This window comes from Electrophorus electricus, chromosome 13 (assembly GCF_041902795.1).
Source record: "Electrophorus electricus isolate QZ-2024a chromosome 13, ASM4190279v1, whole genome shotgun sequence".
Lineage (NCBI taxonomy): Eukaryota > Metazoa > Chordata > Actinopteri > Gymnotiformes > Gymnotidae > Electrophorus > Electrophorus electricus.
In genome coordinates, this window is record NC_137509.1 from 18,311,458 (window position 1) to 18,327,763 (window position 16,306).

At 36.4% G+C, this 16,306-nt stretch overlaps 17 pseudogenes; all 17 read left to right on the top strand.

Moving 5' to 3' along the window:
* Positions 1-396: 396 nt before the first annotated feature.
* LOC145647314 (5S ribosomal RNA) lies at positions 397-515 on the top strand (annotated as a pseudogene).
* Positions 516-2,060: 1,545 nt separating this feature from the next.
* LOC145644814 (5S ribosomal RNA) lies at positions 2,061-2,179 on the top strand (annotated as a pseudogene).
* A 791-nt stretch (positions 2,180-2,970) lies between these two features.
* On the top strand, positions 2,971-3,089 carry LOC145647672 (5S ribosomal RNA; annotated as a pseudogene).
* Positions 3,090-4,194: 1,105 nt separating this feature from the next.
* On the top strand, positions 4,195-4,313 carry LOC145649688 (5S ribosomal RNA; annotated as a pseudogene).
* Positions 4,314-5,105: 792 nt separating this feature from the next.
* On the top strand, positions 5,106-5,224 carry LOC145649269 (5S ribosomal RNA; annotated as a pseudogene).
* A 1,105-nt stretch (positions 5,225-6,329) lies between these two features.
* On the top strand, positions 6,330-6,448 carry LOC145648969 (5S ribosomal RNA; annotated as a pseudogene).
* A 667-nt stretch (positions 6,449-7,115) lies between these two features.
* Positions 7,116-7,234, top strand: LOC145648970 (5S ribosomal RNA; annotated as a pseudogene).
* Positions 7,235-7,902: 668 nt separating this feature from the next.
* On the top strand, positions 7,903-8,021 carry LOC145643594 (5S ribosomal RNA; annotated as a pseudogene).
* A 667-nt stretch (positions 8,022-8,688) lies between these two features.
* LOC145650184 (5S ribosomal RNA) lies at positions 8,689-8,807 on the top strand (annotated as a pseudogene).
* Positions 8,808-9,598: 791 nt separating this feature from the next.
* On the top strand, positions 9,599-9,717 carry LOC145650739 (5S ribosomal RNA; annotated as a pseudogene).
* A 1,105-nt stretch (positions 9,718-10,822) lies between these two features.
* On the top strand, positions 10,823-10,941 carry LOC145643970 (5S ribosomal RNA; annotated as a pseudogene).
* Positions 10,942-11,608: 667 nt separating this feature from the next.
* On the top strand, positions 11,609-11,727 carry LOC145650185 (5S ribosomal RNA; annotated as a pseudogene).
* A 791-nt stretch (positions 11,728-12,518) lies between these two features.
* On the top strand, positions 12,519-12,637 carry LOC145648299 (5S ribosomal RNA; annotated as a pseudogene).
* A 1,105-nt stretch (positions 12,638-13,742) lies between these two features.
* Positions 13,743-13,861, top strand: LOC145649388 (5S ribosomal RNA; annotated as a pseudogene).
* A 792-nt stretch (positions 13,862-14,653) lies between these two features.
* On the top strand, positions 14,654-14,772 carry LOC145650192 (5S ribosomal RNA; annotated as a pseudogene).
* A 667-nt stretch (positions 14,773-15,439) lies between these two features.
* LOC145648253 (5S ribosomal RNA) lies at positions 15,440-15,558 on the top strand (annotated as a pseudogene).
* Positions 15,559-16,127: 569 nt separating this feature from the next.
* On the top strand, positions 16,128-16,246 carry LOC145649407 (5S ribosomal RNA; annotated as a pseudogene).
* Positions 16,247-16,306: the final 60 nt, after the last annotated feature.

Below are 16,306 nucleotides of genomic sequence, written 5' to 3' on the forward strand. Positions count from 1 at the left end.
AATAGAAATATTTTAGTACCAGGGAATAGCAGGTGCTGTAAGATTGTTTGCATCCCTTTAATTTATGTTCAAGCTATCATGTTCAAATTTGAAGTGCAGTGAATAATTAACTCAAACTATCTGTTAGCACCTGGGAATAGCAGATGCTGTAAGTTTTTTTTGCATCATTTTCATTTACTCTCCAACTCACATGCCTGAATGTGAAGTGCAGTGATTCATCAAAAAACTGTCTGTTAGTGCCTCCGTATACCAGATGTTGTAAGCTTTTATTGCATCATTTAATTTACATTCAAGATAACATTCTAGAATGTCAATTGCAGGGATTAATAAAAAAAATTGTCAGATTGGTCTTTGATCATATTTCCTATGATTAGGCAATTTGAGTACGTGTTTAAGGCTTACGGCCACACCAGCTTGAGAATGCCCAATCTCATTTGACCTTGGAAGCTAAGCAAGTTTGGGCCAGGATAGTACTGAGGTGGGACCCTACCTAGGAATACCAGGTGCTGTAAGCCTTTCTTGCATCACTTTAATTTACTTTCAAGCTGACATGCTCAAATGTGAAGTGCAGTGATTAATAAAAAAAAACTATCTGTTAGCACCTGGCAATAGCAGATGCTGTAAGTTTTTTTTGCATCACTTTCATTTACCCTCCAACTCACATGCCTGAATGTGAAGTGCAGTGATTCATCAAAAAACTATCTGTTAGCACCTTGGACTATGAGATGCTGTAAGCTTCTCTTGCATCACTTTAATTTACTGTCAAGATGACATGCTAAGATGTGAAATGCAGTGATTAATTAAAAAAACTATCTGTTAGCACCTGGGAATAGCAGATGCTGTAGGTTTTTGTTGCATCACTTTACTTTAATCTGCAACTGACAAGCTTGTATGTGAAGTGGACAGATTAAATAGAAATATTTTAGTACCAGGGAATAGCAGGTGCTGTAAGATTGTATTGCATCCCTTTAATTTATGTTCAAGCTATCATGTTCAAATTTGAAGTGCAGTGAATAATTAACTCAAACTATCTGTTAGCACCTGGGAATAGCAGATGCTGTAAATTTTTTTTGCATCACTTTCATTTACTCTCCAACTCACATGCCTGAATGTGAAGTGCAGTGATTCATCAAAAAACTATATGTTAGCACCTTGGACTACGAGATGCTGTAAGCTTCTCTTGCATCACTTTAATTTACTGTCAAGATGACATGCTAGGATGTGAAATGCAGTGATTAATTAAAAAAACTATCTGTTAGCACCTGGGAATAGCAGATGCTGTAAGTTTTTGTTGCATCACTTTACTTTAATCTGCAACTGACAAGCTTGTATGTGAAGTGTACAGATTAAATAGAAATATTTTAGTACCAGGGAATAGCAGGTGCTGTAAGATTGTATTGCATCCCTTTAATTTATGTTAAAGCTATCATGTTCAAATTTGAAGTGCAGTGAATAATTAACTCAAACTATCTGTTAGCACCTGGGAATAGCAGATGCTGTAAGTTTTTTTTGCATCACTTTCATTTACTCTCCAACTCACATGCCTGAATGTGAAGTGCAGTGATTCATCAAAAAACTATATGTTAGCACATTGGACTACGAGATGCTGTAAGCTTCTCTTGCATCACTTTAATTAACTGTCAAGATGACATGCTAGGATGTGAAATGCAGTGATTAATTAAAAAAACTATCTGTTAGCACCTGGGAATAGCAGATGCTGTAAGTTTTTGTTGCATCACTTTACTTTAATCTGCAACTGACAAGCTTGTATGTGAAGTGTACAGATTAAATAGAAATATTTTAGTACCAGGGAATAGCAGGTGCTGTAAGATTGTTTGCATCCCTTTAATTTATGTTCAAGCTATCATGTTCAAATTTGAAGTACAGTGAATAATTAGTGCCTCCGTATACCAGCTCCATATTGTAAGCTTTTATTGCATCATTTAATTACATTCAAGATAACATTCTAGAATGTCAAGTGCAGGGATTAATAAAAAAAATTGTCAGATTGGTCTTTGATCATATTTGCTATGATTAGGCAATTTGAGTAAGTGTTTAAGGCTTACGGCCACACCAGCTTGAGAACGCCCAATCTCATCTGACCTTGGAAGCTAAGCAAGTTTGGGCCTGAATAGTACTGAGGTGGGACCCTACCTAGGAATACCAGGTGCTGTAAGCTTTTCTTGCATCACTTTAATTTACTTTCAAGCTGACATGCTCAAATGTGAAGTGCAGTGATTAATAAAAAAAACTATCTGTTAGCACCTGGGAATAGCAGATGCTGTAAGTTTTTTTTGCATCACTTTCATTTACTCTCCAACTCACATGCCTGAATGTGAAGTGCAGTGATTCCTCAAAAATCTATCTGTTAGCACCTTGGACTACGAGATGCTGTAAGCTTCTCTTGCATCACTTTAATTTACTTTCAAGATGACATGCTAGGATGTGAAGTGCAGTGATTAATTAAAAAAACTATCTGTTAGCACCTGGGAATAGCAAATGCTGTAAGTTTTTGTTGCATCGCTTTACTTTAATCTGCAACTGACAAGCTTGTATGTGAAGTGTACAGATTAAATAGAAATATTTTAGTACCAGGGAATAGCAGGTGCTGTAAGATTGTATTGCATCCCTTTAATTTATGTTCAAGCTATCATGTTCAAATTTGAAGTGCAGTGAATAATTAACTCAAACTATCTGTTAGCACCTGGGAATAGCAGATGCTGTAAGTTTTTTTTGCATCATTTTCATTTACTCTCCAACTCACATGCCTGAATGTGAAGTGCAGTGATTCATCAAAAAACTGTCTGTTAGTGCCTCCGTATACCAGATGTTGTAAGCTTTTATTGCATCATTTAATTTACATTCAAGATAACATTCTAGAATGTCAATTGCAGGGATTAATAAAAAAAATTGTCAGATTGGTCTTTGATCATATTTGCTATGATTAGGCAATTTGAGTAAGTGTTTAAGGCTTACGGCCACACCAGCTTGAGAATGCCCAATCTCATTTGACCTTGGAAGCTAAGCAAGTTTGGGCCTGGATAGTACTGAGGTGGGACCCTACCTAGGAATACCAGGTGCTGTAAGCCTTTCTTGCATCACTTTAATTTACTTTCAAGCTGACATGCTCAAATGTGAAGTGCAGTGATTAATAAAAAAAACTATCTGTTAGCACCTGGCAATAGCAGATGCTGTAAGTTTTTTTTGCATCACTTTCATTTACCCTCCAACTCACATGCCTGAATGTGAAGTGCAGTGATTCATCAAAAAACTATCTGTTAGCACCTTGGACTATGAGATGCTGTAAGCTTCTCTTGCATCACTTTAATTTACTGTCAAGATGACATGCTAAGATGTGAAATGCAGTGATTAATTAAAAAAACTATCTGTTAGCACCTGGGAATAGCAGAAGCTGTAAGTTTTTGTTGCATCACTTTACTTTAATCTGCAACTGACAAGCTTGTATGTGAAGTGGACAGATTAAAAAGAAATATTTTAGTACCAGGGAATAGCAGGTGCTGTAAGATTGTATTGCATCCCTTTAATTTATGTTCAAGCTATCATGTTCAAATTTGAAGTGCAGTGAATAATTAACTCAAACTATCTGTTAGCACCTGGGAATAGCAGATGCTGTAAGTTTTTTTTGCATCACTTTCATTTACTCTCCAACTCACATGCCTGAATGTGAAGTGCAGTGATTCATCAAAAAACTATATGTTAGCACCTTGGACTACGAGATGCTGTAAGCTTCTCTTGCATCACTTTAATTTACTGTCAAGATGACATGCTAGGATGTGAAATGCAGTGATTAATTAAAAAAACTATCTGTTAGCACCTGGGAATAGCAGATGCTGTAAGTTTTTGTTGCATCACTTTACTTTAATCTGCAACTGACAATCTTGTATGTGAAGTGTACAGATTAAATAGAAATATTTTAGTACCAGGGAATAGCAGGTGCTGTAAGATTGTTTGCATCCCTTTAATTTATGTTCAAGCTATCATGTTCAAATTTGAAGTGCAGTGAATAATTAGTGCCTCCGTATACCAGCTCCGTATTGTAAGCTTTTATTGCATCATTTAATTACATTCAAGATAACATTCTAGAATGTCAAGTGCAGGGATTAATAAAAAAAATTGTCAGATTGGTCTTTGATCATATTTGCTATGATTAGGCAATTTGAGTAAGTGTTTAAGGTTTACGGCCACACCATCTTGAGAACGCCCAATCTCATCTGACCTTGGAAGCTAAGCAAGTTTGGGCCTGGATAGTACTGAGGTGGGACCCTACCTAGGAATACCAGGTGCTGTAAGATTGTATTGCATCCCTTTAATTTATGTTCAAGCTATCATGTTCAAATTTGAAGTGCAGTGAATAATTAACTCAAACTATCTGTTAGCACCTGGGAATAGCAGATGCTGTAAGTTTTTTTTGCATCACTTTCATTTACTCTCCAACTCACATGCCTGAATGTGAAGTGCAGTGATTCCTCAAAAATCTATCTGTTAGCACCTTGGACTACGAGATGCTGTAAGCTTCTCTTGCATCACTTTAATTTACTTTCAAGATGACATGCTAGGATGTGAAGTGCAGTGATTAATTAAAAAAACTATCTGTTAGCACCTGGGAATAGCAAATGCTGTAAGTTTTTGTTGCATCGCTTTACTTTAATCTGCAACTGACAAGCTTGTATGTGAAGTGTACAGATTAAATAGAAATATTTTAGTACCAGGGAATAGCAGGTGCTGTAAGATTGTATTGCATCCCTTTAATTTATGTTCAAGCTATCATGTTCAAATTTGAAGTGCAGTGAATAATTAACTCAAACTATCTGTTAGCACCTGGGAATAGCAGATGCTGTAAGTTTTTTTTGCATCATTTTCATTTACTCTCCAACTCACATGCCTGAATGTGAAGTGCAGTGATTCATCAAAAAACTGTCTGTTAGTGCCTCCGTATACCAGATGTTGTAAGCTTTTATTGCATCATTTAATTTACATTCAAGATAACATTCTAGAATGTCAATTGCAGGGATTAATAAAAAAAATTGTCAGATTGGTCTTTGATCATATTTGCTATGATTAGGCAATTTGAGTAAGTGTTTAAGGCTTACGGCCACACCAGCTTGAGAATGCCCAATCTCATTTGACCTTGGAAGCTAAGCAAGTTTGGGTCTGGATAGTACTGAGGTGGGACCCTACCTAGGAATACCAGGTGCTGTAAGCCTTTCTTGCATCACTTTAATTTACTTTCAAGCTGACATGCTCAAATGTGAAGTGCAGTGATTAATAAAAAAAACTATCTGTTAGCACCTGGCAATAGCAGATGCTGTAAGTTTTTTTTGCATCACTTTCATTTACCCTCCAACTCACATGCCTGAATGTGAAGTGCAGTGATTCATCAAAAAACTATCTGTTAGCACCTTGGACTATGAGATGCTGTAAGCTTCTCTTGCATCACTTTAATTTACTGTCAAGATGACATGCTAAGATGTGAAATGCAGTGATTAATTAAAAAAACTATCTGTTAGCACCTGGGAATAGCAGAAGCTGTAAGTTTTTGTTGCATCACTTTACTTTAATCTGCAACTGACAAGCTTGTATGTGAAGTGGACAGATTAAAAAGAAATATTTTAGTACCAGGGAATAGCAGGTGCTGTAAGATTGTATTGCATCCCTTTAATTTATGTTCAAGCTATCATGTTCAAATTTGAAGTGCAGTGAATAATTAACTCAAACTATCTGTTAGCACCTGGGAATAGCAGATGCTGTAAGTTTTTTTTGCATCACTTTCATTTACTCTCCAACTCACATGCCTGAATGTGAAGTGCAGTGATTCATCAAAAAACTATATGTTAGCACCTTGGACTACGAGATGCTGTAAGCTTCTCTTGCATCACTTTAATTTACTGTCAAGATGACATGCTAGGATGTGAAATGCAGTGATTAATTAAAAAAACTATCTGTTAGCACCTGGGAATAGCAGATGCTGTAAGTTTTTGTTGCATCACTTTACTTTAATCTGCAACTGACAATCTTGTATGTGAAGTGTACAGATTAAATAGAAATATTTTAGTACCAGGGAATAGCAGGTGCTGTAAGATTGTTTGCATCCCTTTAATTTATGTTCAAGCTATCATGTTCAAATTTGAAGTGCAGTGAATAATTAGTGCCTCCGTATACCAGCTCCGTATTGTAAGCTTTTATTGCATCATTTAATTACATTCAAGATAACATTCTAGAATGTCAAGTGCAGGGATTAATAAAAAAAATTGTCAGATTGGTCTTTGATCATATTTGCTATGATTAGGCAATTTGAGTAAGTGTTTAAGGTTTACGGCCACACCAGCTTGAGAACGCCCAATCTCATCTGACCTTGGAAGCTAAGCAAGTTTGGGCCTGGATAGTACTGAGGTGGGACCCTACCTAGGAATACCAGGTGCTGTAAGATTGTATTGCATCCCTTTAATTTATGTTCAAGCTATCATGTTCAAATTTGAAGTGCAGTGAATAATTAACTCAAACTATCTGTTAGCACCTGGGAATAGCAGATGCTGTAAGTTTTTTTTGCATCACTTTCATTTACTCTCCAACTCACATGCCTGAATGTGAAGTGCATTGATTCATCAAAAAACTATATGTTAGCACCTTGGACTACGAGATGCTGTAAGCTTCTCTTGCATCACTTTAATTTACTGTCAAGATGACATGCTAGGATGTGAAATGCAGTGATTAATTAAAAAAACTATCTGTTAGCACCTGGGAATAGCAGATGCTGTAAGTTTTTGTTGCATCACTTTACTTTAATCTGCAACTGACAAGCTTGTATGTGAAGTGTACAGATTAAATACAAATATTTTAGTACCAGGGAATAGCAGGTGCTGTAAGATTGTTTGCATCCCTTTAATTTATGTTCAAGCTATCATGTTCAAATTTGAAGTGCAGTGAATAATTAGTGCCTCCGTATACCAGCTCCGTATTGTAAGCTTTTATTGCATCATTTAATTACATTCAAGATAACATTCTAGAATGTCAAGTGCAGGGATTAATAAAAAAAATTGTCAGATTGGTCTTTGATCATATTTGCTATGATTAGGCAATTTGAGTAAGTGTTTAAGGTTTACGGCCACACCAGCTTGAGAACGCCCAATCTCATCTGACCTTGGAAGCTAAGCAAGTTTGGGCCTGGATAGTACTGAGGTGGGACCCTACCTAGGAATACCAGGTGCTGTAAGATTGTATTGCATCCCTTTAATTTATGTTCAAGCTATCATGTTCAAATTTGAAGTGCAGTGAATAATTAACTCAAACTATCTGTTAGCACCTGGGAATAGCAGATGCTGTAAGTTTTTTTTGCATCACTTTCATTTACTCTCCAACTCACATGCCTGAATGTGAAGTGCAGTGATTCATCAAAAAACTATATGTTAGCACCTTGGACTACGAGATGCTGTAAGCTTCTCTTGCATCACTTTAATTTACTGTCAAGATGACATGCTAGGATGTGAAATGCAGTGATTAATTAAAAAAACTATCTGTTAGCACCTGGGAATAGCAGATGCTGTAAGTTTTTGTTGCATCACTTTACTTTAATCTGCAACTGACAAGCTTGTATGTGAAGTGTACAGATTAAATAGAAATATTTTAGTACCAGGGAATAGCAGGTGCTGTAAGATTGTTTGCATCCCTTTAATTTATGTTCAAGCTATCATGTTCAAATTTGAAGTGCAGTGAATAATTAGTGCCTCCGTATACCAGCTCCGTATTGTAAGCTTTTATTGCATCATTTAATTACATTCAAGATAACATTCTAGAATGTCAAGTGCAGGGATTAATAAAAAAAAATTGTCAGATTGGTCTTTGATCATATTTGCTATGATTAGGCAATTTGAGTAAGTGTTTAAGGTTTATCGCCACACCAGCTTGAGAACGCCCAATCTCATCTGACCTTGGAAGCTAAGCAAGTTTGGGCCTGGATAGTACTGAGGTGGGACCCTACCTAGGAATACCAGGTGCTGTAAGATTGTATTGCATCCCTTTAATTTATGTTCAAGCTATCATGTTCAAATTTGAAGTGCAGTGAATAATTAACTCAAACTATCTGTTACCACCTGGGAATAGCAGATGCTGTAAGTTTTTTTTGCATCACTTTCATTTACTCTCCAACTCACATGCCTGAATGTGAAGTGCAGTGATTCATCAAAAAACTATATGTTAGCACCTTGGACTACGAGATACTGTAAGCTTCTCTTGCATCACTTTAATTTACTGTCAAGATGACATGCTAGGATGTGAAATGCAGTGATTAATTAAAAAAACTATCTGTTAGCACCTGGGAATAGCAGATGCTGTAAGTTTTTGTTGCATCACTTTACTTTAATCTGCAACTGACAAGCTTGTATGTGAAGTGTACAGATTAAATAGAAAAATTTTAGTACCAGGGAATAGCAGGTGCTGTAAGATTGTTTGCATCCCTTTAATTTATGTTCAAGCTATCATGTTCAAATTTGAAGTGCAGTGAATAATTAGTGCCTCCGTATACCAGCTCCGTATTGTAAGCTTTTATTGCATCATTTAATTACATTCAAGATAACATTCTAGAATGTCAAGTGCAGGGATTAATAAAAAAAATTGTCAGATTGGTCTTTGATCATATTTGCTATGATTAGGCAATTTGAGTAAGTGTTTAAGGCTTACGGCCATACCAGCTTGAGAACGCCCAATCTCATCTGACCTTGGAAGCTAAGCAACTTTGGGCCTGGATAGTACTGAGGTGGGACCCTACCTATGTATACCAGGTGCTGTAAGCTTTTCTTGCATCACTTTAATTTACTTTCAAGCTGACATGCTCAAATGTGAAGTGCAATGATTAATAAAAAAAACTATCTGTTAGCACCTGGGAATAGCAGATGCTGTAAGTTTTTTTTGCATCACTTTCATTTACTCTCCAACTCACATGCCTGAATGTGAAGTGCAGTGATTCCTCAAAAATCTATCTGTTAGCACCTTGGACTACGAGATGCTGTAAGCTTCTCTTGCATCACTTTAATTTACTTTCAAGATGACATGCTAGGATGTGAAGTGCAGTGATTAATTAAAAAAACTATCTGTTAGCACCTGGGAATAGCAAATGCTGTAAGTTTTTGTTGCATCGCTTTACTTTAATCTGCAACTGACAAGCTTGTATGTGAAGTGTACAGATTAAATAGAAATATTTTAGTACCAGGGAATAGCAGGTGCTGTAAGATTGTATTGCATCCCTTTAATTTATGTTCAAGCTATCATGTTCAAATTTGAAGTGCAGTGAATAATTAACTCAAACTATCTGTTAGCACCTGGGAATAGCAGATGCTGTAAGTTTTTTTTGCATCATTTTCATTTACTCTCCAACTCACATGCCTGAATGTGAAGTGCAGTGATTCATCAAAAAACTGTCTGTTAGTGCCTCCGTATACCAGATGTTGTAAGCTTTTATTGCATCATTTAATTTACATTCAAGATAACATTCTAGAATGTCAATTGCAGGGATTAATAAAAAAAATTGTCAGATTGGTCTTTGATCATATTTGCTATGATTAGGCAATTTGAGTAAGTGTTTAAGGCTTACGGCCACACCAGCTTGAGAATGCCCAATCTCATTTGACCTTGGAAGGTAAGCAAGTTTGGGCATGGATAGTACTGAGGTGGGACCCTACCTAGGAATACCGGGTGCTGTAAGCCTTTCTTGCATCACTTTAATTTACTTTCAAGCTGACATGCTCAAATGTGAAGTGCAGTGATTAATAAAAAAAACTATCTGTTAGCACCTGGCAATAGCAGATGCTGTAAGTTTTTTTTGCATCACTTTCATTTACCCTCCAACTCACATGCCTGAATGTGAAGTGCAGTGATTCATCAAAAAACTATCTGTTAGCACCTTGGACTATGAGATGCTGTAAGCTTCTCTTGCATCACTTTAATTTACTGTCAAGATGACATGCTAAGATGTGAAATGCAGTGATTAATTAAAAAATCTATCTGTTAGCACCTGGGAATAGCAGATGCTGTAAGTTTTTGTTGCATCACTTTACTTTAATCTGCAACTGACAAGCTTGTATGTGAAGTGGACAGATTAAAAAGAAATATTTTAGTACCAGGGAATAGCAGGTGCTGTAAGATTGTATTGCATCCCTTTAATTTATGTTCAAGCTATCATGTTCAAATTTGAAGTGCAGTGAATAATTAACTCAAACTATCTGTTAGCACCTGGGAATAGCAGATGCTGTAAGTTTTTTTTGCATCACTTTCATTTACTCTCCAACTCACATGCCTGAATGTGAAGTGCAGTGATTCATCAAAAAACTATATGTTAGCACCTTGGACTACGAGATGCTGTAAGCTTCTCTTGCATCACTTTAATTTACTGTCAAGATGACATGCTAGGATGTGAAATGCAGTGATTAATTAAAAAAACTATCTGTTAGCACCTGGGAATAGCAGATGCTGTAAGTTTTTGTTGCATCACTTTACTTTAATCTGCAACTGACAAGCTTGTATGTGAAGTGTACAGATTAAATAGAAATATTTTAGTACCAGGGAATAGCAGGTGCTGTAAGATTGTTTGCATCCCTTTAATTTATGTTCAAGCTATCATGTTCAAATTTGAAGTGCAGTGAATAATTAGTGCCTCCGTATACCAGCTCCGTATTGTAAGCTTTTATTGCATTATTTAATTACATTCAAGATAACATTCTAGAATGTCAAGTGCAGGGATTAATAAAAAAAATTGTCAGATTGGTCTTTGATCATATTTGCTATGATTAGGCAATTTGAGTAAGTGTTTAAGGTTTACGGCCACACCAGCTTGAGAACGCCCAATCTCATCTGACCTTGGAAGCTAAGCAACTTTGGGCCTGGATAGTACTGAGGTGGGACCCTACCTATGTATACCAGGTGCTGTAAGCTTTTCTTGCATCACTTTAATTTACTTTCAAGCTGACATGCTCAAATGTGAAGTGCAATGATTAATAAAAAAAACTATCTGTTAGCACCTGGGAATAGCAGATGCTGTAAGTTTTTTTTGCATCACTTTCATTTACTCTCCAACTCACATGCCTGAATGTGAAGTGCAGTGATTCCTCAAAAATCTATCTGTTAGCACCTTGGACTACGAGATGCTGTAAGCTTCTCTTGCATCACTTTAATTTACTTTCAAGATGACATGCTAGGATGTGAAGTGCAGTGATTAATTAAAAAAACTATCTGTTAGCACCTGGGAATAGCAAATGCTGTAAGTTTTTGTTGCATCGCTTTACTTTAATCTGCAACTGACAAGCTTGTATGTGAAGTGTACAGATTAAATAGAAATATTTTAGTACCAGGGAATAGCAGGTGCTGTAAGATTGTATTGCATCCCTTTAATTTATGTTCAAGCTATCATGTTCAAATTTGAAGTGCAGTGAATAATTAGTGCCTCCGTATACCAGCTCCGTATTGTAAGCTTTTATTGCATCATTTAATTACATTCAAGATAACATTCTAGAATGTCAAGTGCAGGGATTAATAAAAAAAATTGTCAGATTGGTCTTTGATCATATTTGCTATGATTAGGCAATTTGAGTAAGTGTTTAAGGCTTACGGCCATACCAGCTTGAGAACGCCCAATCTCATCTGACCTTGGAAGCTAAGCAACTTTGGGCCTGGATAGTACTGAGGTGGGACCCTACCTATGTATACCAGGTGCTGTAAGCTTTTCTTGCATCACTTTAATTTACTTTCAAGCTGACATGCTCAAATGTGAAGTGCAATGATTAATAAAAAAAACTATCTGTTAGCACCTGGGAATAGCAGATGCTGTAAGTTTTTTTTGCATCACTTTCATTTACTCTCCAACTCACATGCCTGAATGTGAAGTGCAGTGATTCCTCAAAAATCTATCTGTTAGCACCTTGGACTACGAGATGCTGTAAGCTTCTCTTGCATCACTTTAATTTACTTTCAAGATGACATGCTAGGATGTGAAGTGCAGTGATTAATTAAAAAAACTATCTGTTAGCACCTGGGAATAGCAAATGCTGTAAGTTTTTGTTGCATCGCTTTACTTTAATCTGCAACTGACAAGCTTGTATGTGAAGTGTACAGATTAAATAGAAATATTTTAGTACCAGGGAATAGCAGGTGCTGTAAGATTGTATTGCATCCCTTTAATTTATGTTCAAGCTATCATGTTCAAATTTGAAGTGCAGTGAATAATTAACTCAAACTATCTGTTAGCACCTGGGAATAGCAGATGCTGTAAGTTTTTTTTGCATCATTTTCATTTACTCTCCAACTCACATGCCTGAATGTGAAGTGCAGTGATTCATCAAAAAACTGTCTGTTAGTGCCTCCGTATACCAGATGTTGTAAGCTTTTATTGCATCATTTAATTTACATTCAAGATAACATTCTAGAATGTCAATTGCAGGGATTAATAAAAAAAATTGTCAGATTGGTCTTTGATCATATTTGCTATGATTAGGCAATTTGAGTAAGTGTTTAAGGCTTACGGCCACACCAGCTTGAGAATGCCCAATCTCATTTGACCTTGGAAGCTAAGCAAGTTTGGGCCTGGATAGTACTGAGGTGGGACCCTACCTAGGAATACCGGGTGCTGTAAGCCTTTCTTGCATCACTTTAATTTACTTTCAAGCTGACATGCTCAAATGTGAAGTGCAGTGATTAATAAAAAAAACTATCTGTTAGCACCTGGCAATAGCAGATGCTGTAAGTTTTTTTTGCATCACTTTCATTTACCCTCCAACTCACATGCCTGAATGTGAAGTGCAGTGATTCATCAAAAAACTATCTGTTAGCACCTTGGACTATGAGATGCTGTAAGCTTCTCTTGCATCACTTTAATTTACTGTCAAGATGACATGCTAAGATGTGAAATGCAGTGATTAATTAAAAAATCTATCTGTTAGCACCTGGGAATAGCAGATGCTGTAAGTTTTTGTTGCATCACTTTACTTTAATCTGCAACTGACAAGCTTGTATGTGAAGTGGACAGATTAAAAAGAAATATTTTAGTACCAGGGAATAGCAGGTGCTGTAAGATTGTATTGCATCCCTTTAATTTATGTTCAAGCTATCATGTTCAAATTTGAAGTGCAGTGAATAATTAACTCAAACTATCTGTTAGCACCTGGGAATAGCAGATGCTGTAAGTTTTTTTTGCATCACTTTCATTTACTCTCCAACTCACATGCCTGAATGTGAAGTGCAGTGATTCATCAAAAAACTATATGTTAGCACCTTGGACTACGAGATGCTGTAAGCTTCTCTTGCATCACTTTAATTTACTGTCAAGATGACATGCTAGGATGTGAAATGCAGTGATTAATTAAAAAAACTATCTGTTAGCACCTGGGAATAGCAGATGCTGTAAGTTTTTGTTGCATCACTTTACTTTAATCTGCAACTGACAAGCTTGTATGTGAAGTGTACAGATTAAATAGAAATATTTTAGTACCAGGGAATAGCAGGTGCTGTAAGATTGTTTGCATCCCTTTAATTTATGTTCAAGCTATCATGTTCAAATTTGAAGTGCAGTGAATAATTAGTGCCTCCGTATACCAGCTCCGTATTGTAAGCTTTTATTGCATTATTTAATTACATTCAAGATAACATTCTAGAATGTCAAGTGCAGGGATTAATAAAAAAAATTGTCAGATTGGTCTTTGATCATATTTGCTATGATTAGGCAATTTGAGTAAGTGTTTAAGGTTTACGGCCACACCAGCTTGAGAACGCCCAATCTCATCTGACCTTGGAAGCTAAGCAAGTTTGGGCCTGAATAGTACTGAGGTGGGACCCTACCTAGGAATACCAGGTGCTGTAAGATTGTATTGCATCCCTTTAATTTATGTTCAAGCTATCATGTTCAAATTTGAAGTGCAGTGAATAATTAACTCAAACTATCTGTTAGCACCTGGGAATAGCAGATGCTGTAAGTTTTTTTTGCATCACTTTCATTTACTCTCCAACTCACATGCCTGAATGTGAAGTGCAGTGATTCATCAAAAAACTATATGTTAGCACCTTGGACTACGAGATGCTGTAAGCTTCTCTTGCATCACTTTAATTTACTGTCAAGATGACATGCTAGGATGTGAAATGCAGTGATTAATTAAAAAAACTATCTGTTAGCACCTGGGAATAGCAGATGCTGTAAGTTTTTGTTGCATCACTTTACTTTAATCTGCAACTGACAAGCTTGTATGTGAAGTGTACAGATTAAATAGAAATATTTTAGTACCAGGGAATAGCAGGTGCTGTAAGATTGTATTGCATCCCTTTAATTTATGTTCAAGCTATCATGTTCAAATTTGAAGTGCAGTGAATAATTAACTCAAACTATCTGTTAGCACCTGGGAATAGCAGATGCTGTAAGTTTTTTTTGCATCACTTTCATTTACTCTCCAACTCACATGCCTGAATGTGAAGTGCAGTGATTCATCAAAAAACTGTCTGTTAGTGCCTCCGTATACCAGATGTTGTAAGCTTTTATTGCATCATTTAATTTACATTCAAGATAACATGCTAGAATGTCAATTGCAGGGATTAATAAAAAAAATTGTCAGATTGGTCTTTGATCATATTTGCTATGATTAGGCAATTTGAGTAAGTGTTTAAGGCTTACGGCCACACCAGCTTGAGAATGCCCAATCTCATCTGACCTTGGAAGCTAAGCAAGTTTGGGCCTGGATAGTACTGAGGTGGGACCCTACCTATGTATACCAGGTGCTGTAAGCTTTTCTTGCATCACTTTAATTTACTTTCACGCTGACATGCTGAAATGTGAAGTGCAATGATTAATAAAAAAAACTATCTGTTAGCACCTGGGAATAGCAGATGCTGTAAGTTTTTTTTGCATCACTTTCATTTACTCTCCAACTCACATGCCTGAATGTGAAGTGCAGTAAATCATCAAAAAACTGTCTGTTAGCACCTTGGACTACGAGATGCGGTAAGCTTCTCTTGCATCACTTTAATTTACTGTCAAGATGACATGCTAAGATGTGAAATGCAGTGATTAATTAAAAAAACTATCTGTTAGCACCTGGGAATAGCAGATGCTGTAAGTTTTTGTTGCATCACTTTACTTTAATCTGCAACTGACAAGCTTGTATGTGAAGTGTACAGATTAAATAGAAATATTTTAGTACCAGGGAATAGCAGGTGCTGTAAGATTGTATTGCATCCCTTTAATTTATGTTCAAGCTATCATGTTCAAATTTGAAGTGCAGTGAATAATTAGTGCCTCCGTATACCAGCTCCGTATTGTAAGCTTTTATTGCATCATTTAATTACATTCAAGATAACATTCTAGAATGTCAAGTGCAGGGATTAATAAAAAAAATTGTCAGATTGGTCTTTGATCATATTTGCTATGATTAGGCAATTTGAGTAAGCGTATAAGGCTTACGGCCACACCAGCTTGAGAACGCCCAATCTCATCTGACCTTGGAAGCTAAGCAAGTTTGGGCCTGGATAGTACTGAGGTGGGACCCTACCTAGGAATACCAGGTGCTGTAAGATTTTCATGCATCACTTTAATTTACTTTCAAGCTGACATGCTCAAATGTGAAGTGCAGTGATTAATAAAAAAAACTATCTGTTAGCACCTGGGAATAGCCGATGCTGTAAGTTTTTTTTGCATCACTTTCATTTACTCTCCAACTCACATGCCTGAATGTGAAGTGTACAGATTAAATAGAAATATTTTAGTACCAGGGAATAGCAGGTGCTGTAAGATTGTATTGCATCCCTTTAATTTATGTTCAAGCTATCATGTTCAAATTTGAAGTGCAGTGAATAATTAACTCAAACTATCTGTTAGCACCTGGGAATAGCAGATGCTGTACGTTTTTTTTGCATCACTTTCATTTACTCTCCAACTCACATGCCTGAATGTGAAGTGCAGTGATTCATCAAAAAACTGTCTGTTAGTGCCTCCGTATACCTGATGTTGTAAGCTTTTATTGCATCATTTAATTTACATTCAAGATAACATTCTAGAATGTCAAGTGCAGGGATTAATAAAAAAAATGTCAGATTGGTCTTTGATCATATTTGCTATGATTAGGCAATTTGAGTAAGTGTTTAAGGCTTACGGCCACACCATCTTGAGAACGCCCAATCTCATCTGACCTTGGAAACTAAGCAAGTTTGGGCCTGGATAGTACTGAGGTGGGACCCTACCTAGGAATACCAGGTGCTGTAAGCTTTTCTTGCATCACTTTAATTTACTTTCAAGCTGACATGCTCAAATGTGAAGTGCAGTGAT